Source organism: Dermacentor silvarum, chromosome 2 (genome assembly GCF_013339745.2).
Source record: "Dermacentor silvarum isolate Dsil-2018 chromosome 2, BIME_Dsil_1.4, whole genome shotgun sequence".
Lineage (NCBI taxonomy): Eukaryota > Metazoa > Arthropoda > Arachnida > Ixodida > Ixodidae > Dermacentor > Dermacentor silvarum.
In genome coordinates, this window is record NC_051155.1 from 110,383,436 (window position 1) to 110,387,469 (window position 4,034).

At 43.7% G+C, this 4,034-nt stretch overlaps 1 long non-coding RNA gene across 1 annotated transcript; it reads right to left on the reverse strand.

Annotated features, from left to right (window-relative positions):
• Positions 1–337: 337 nt before the first annotated feature.
• LOC125943652 (uncharacterized) lies at positions 338–3,689 on the reverse strand. Its single transcript, XR_007465818.1, has 3 exons — positions 3,657–3,689; positions 2,058–2,101; positions 338–1,088 (listed from the first exon to the last, which is right to left on the reverse strand). It is a non-coding gene; the product is annotated as an uncharacterized LOC125943652 (long non-coding RNA).
• Positions 3,690–4,034: the final 345 nt, after the last annotated feature.

Sequence of the window (4,034 nt, forward strand, 5' to 3'; positions counted from 1 at the left end):
AAAACTCTATATTACTTTGTAAAGGACGTACCTAGTAATTCATAAAAGTCACATGGGGCATTCGCTTTATCTAAGGCAGTAAAAGCTGTGGTATCCACGGGCACTTCTTAGAGCTAAATTGTACGTTTTTCAGATATAACCTGTAAAAGAAGTTGTCAAGCCGTGTCGCAGACAGATGCTGTAAGTGTAAGAAAACGTACGCAGATTTTTTCAGGTTTGTCAAAGGTTAGGGGTCGTGTATGAGAATGAGAAAGCACATCATCACCCTGCTCTCCTCTCTTTGTGATAGTCTGTTACCTGTTCTGTTTTATCGAGAAGTAAAAAAAAACAAAACAAAAAAAAACATGAATCATTGAATATTCTCCTTTATGGCATTGTCTCCTCTAGGCGTCATGAAAGATACTTTCGTAATAGGCAGAGTGCCCATATGCCGTATGCGCAGTGATGGTGCGTAGGCAGCATGTGCATGAACAAGAACGGAAAAAATTATTAATCTACTCTAGCTTCAAGGGCATGCTGAGCCTCTGCCTGAATGCTCGTTGTATTGTGCGTCCATTCAATTTAGCATGCACGCGAAATAATATCGAGATAAACCACACGCAACCATAACAGTTGCGTGGGGCTGCACTCTCGGAAAGCTCGCCCCTCTGATATTCTTAATAGTCTGTTTTGTGAACTCTGTAAACTTATCGTTGACACTAACGTCACCTGAAAAATTAAGCGAGACAGAAAGAATGCATAATAACAAGGAACTCCCTATTGTTTATTACAGTGTAGAACATGGAAGTGCGAAAGCAGCCCTTTTTTTTCGCTTCTCTAAAAAGCATTCTAACCAAGCGCACCGGCGACAATGCCAACGGCCTTGTTGATTGCGACGACTTTCGCTACGTTTTCAACTGCCCGCCTGATCTTCTTCCAGAAGTACTCGGATGTGGCACCGTCGAGGCCGTCCTGTGAGGCATTAAACTGCTGCAAAGCAGACACGACATCCCCGACCTTGTCGTTTGTGTCTTCCAGCGTTTCCTTGCCTTGCAGCAGCTGTCCTAGAACTTCGAGGGCTCTTCCAGCCCTGCCAAGTGCCTCATCATCTGCGCGAAAGAAAGAGCGGCAATTCTTGCACGAAGTTTTAAATAAGCCATTCCCAAATGCCGACGCAGTATCAACTCACGAAACTAAAGAGTGGCTAAATTAATTTTTTCCTTAGTAATGTGTACGAAAAGATTGTGACATACTCATTGATGAGGAGATGTAAGATTTACGACAGTGTAAGAAACAAATAACAACTGGCATGTTCTTCCACTAGCGCAACTAATGTTTCTCTTTTTATATCTCAAATACTTATGAATACTCATCAATGAAGTACATTTACTCGCCATGGGTGCGAGTGACGTTATTGTACTCGATAACGGACAGGCAAATGAGGGAGCTACCTACACTGTACACTTTTTTGTCGTTTTAGTAAGAAGGGAAGGGCCCATCGGTCATAATCTATACGAATTGCGGAGACTGAAGATGAACAAAAGATTGCCCGTTTGTTCAAAAAAAAAGGATGTATGGTAGTATGCTGAGAGCGGCACTGTAATCTAGTTGTGTAGGAATAGTGAGTTAGAAACGGACCTAAAGTGACCATAATAGCCTCTATAAAGAATGCGTGTGTGTGTTAGTAGAATATTTGATAAAAATGCCGCAGGCGACCAGATTATCACATCCTATAAATAATGTCACAGTGTCTTCTTCTTCTGTTTTCTGGGGTTTTACGTGCCAAAACCAGTTCTGATTATGAGGCACGCCGTAGTGGAGGGCTCCGGATTAATTTTGACCACCTGGGGTTCTTTAACGTGCACTACAACGCAAGCACACGGGCGTTTTTGCAGTTCGCCTCCATCGAAATGCGGCCGCCGGGGCCGGGATTCGATCCCGCGACTTCGTGCTCAGCAGCGCAACGCTTTAGAATGTCACAGTGTCGAATACCGACTAATTTAGTAACTATTTCTCTTGGTTTTTATTTGTGCCATGCATGCTTGTTACGTTGTTTTTGCGAAGTAACGCTCGCTCACCCTTTTTGACTTCCGTGGTATGCTTACTGATGACTTCTTGGCGTCTGGAGAAATATAACAAGCATTGTTAGCATTGCTGTCTACGTCTTATAGGAAACAAATATTTTGGCGCTGGTTCTACTAGTGAAGCACAACTGAAACCTTAGGTTTCTACAACGAAGATGTGAAATTTATATTTGTAGTATATTTTAACTCCAAAATCCTAATATTAGCGCTCATTTAATAAGCCCGAAACCCAGCTTGCCTTTCTTTTTACGCGATCATGTACACTGTTACTTGTCCGGTTTCTACATTTCCTTTTTCTGAAGATTTGCGACTGAGCGTACGTTCTTTATTGTGCGGAGGGAGACAAACCTGGCAAGGCACGTTAAAATGTTTGACAGTCAAATAAAGTTTATATATATATATATATATATATATATATATATATATTTCCATCAAACATTTAACTACTGAACGTTTAATTTATCTACTCGCGTCAAAGTATAGCCACATAATGTTTTTAGCATTTACTATAGTGCCTAGAATATACTTACTAGTGTGCCGACCGCCGGTCGTTTCCAATGGGAGACGCTGGCACCGCCGGTGATGCCTTCCACCGGAGGCCACCAGACGGCGACACTGTTTGGGACCGTGCTTACCGAGCGGCGCATCACGCGTTCCTTGCGCTTCGGATGCACTTGGGATGCGCGTTCGTAAGCGCAGTCGGTTGCGGCGCGTTATAGCTTTCGAGCAAGTAGCATGTGGTGCCTCCGCATGTCATTGCTGGGTTTCTTTTCTGTGCGCGTGGTTCGCACTTGTGTCTGTTCACGGACGGAACCGAGATGTCGTCGCAGAAAACGAGGCGTAAAGACAGCACCTGTTTTGTCCCATATTGTACAACTGGATACCGCTCAAACAACGAGCAAGTCTCATTATTCAGCGCGCCTGCTGACGCAGAACGTTTTGCCGAGTGGGAGAAGAATATAAGAGGGCAGATCGAAGGCTAACTCTGGCGGCTGTCGCTTGTGAGAAACACTAATAATTGCTACATTGAGCGCTCGTTCAAAATTAGTCGACGGTGTTTCGCCCATGAAAATGTGCCCTGTTTAATTACCGTCATTTATGGTAATTAATTTAATTTATGGTAATTAGATACAACTTGGTGTGAATTTAGCATTTGTGGACATGTCTCGCATATAATAGTTTACTGTGGAAAAAAAGTTACACTTCTTCGGAAACCACGTATTTATTTATTGGTACTTTTCGCAGGAACACCCGGTATCGTGTTACGTTATAATGATAACTGTGCGTACGATCGTTTGTAAGTGCAACGAAATCATATTCTTTCGATTACACTTTGCACATCAACCAACGTTCCGCAGAGCGAAACGGCCTGGGACAGCCCATTGGCGTCTGCCGCATAAGCGCGCGTTGGCTAGAGACGCCGCTCGGCATAGCACGGTCCATACGGCTATCGCCGTCTGGTGGCCGCCAGCGGAAGGCATCATTCTCCGTGCCACCGGAAAGCCCGCGGTCGGCACACTAGTAAGTATATTCTAGGCACTATACATTTACTTATGTAATCCTAAAAGAATGACAGAGTTGCTCGATACTTACACGCTTGCTCCCACTAAAGTGATATCCGGAGGCCGGAAAGAGACAGAAAGAGAAACAAGAGAAATATTAGAATGAAGTACGCATGAAAAGATAGAACAATGTACCCGAAGATAAATAAATACCACATACGATATCATTACAACTCAACATTTACATTATTGACTTTCATCATTGAATTAGAGGGAAAGGCAAAAAAAATTGTAGTTCTGTCCGAAGAGTGACGCATTGAAAGCGGTAGCAAGTCTTTAGCGTTCCACTGAAATTCCTCGGGTCTTCTTTTATCAACATAGAGTTGCCAAATGTCAGCGTGACGCAGCACCCGAGACAACTCCTACTGCGCGGAAGGAACAGCGTCCTTGCAGCTGCCGGGCGTCTGAA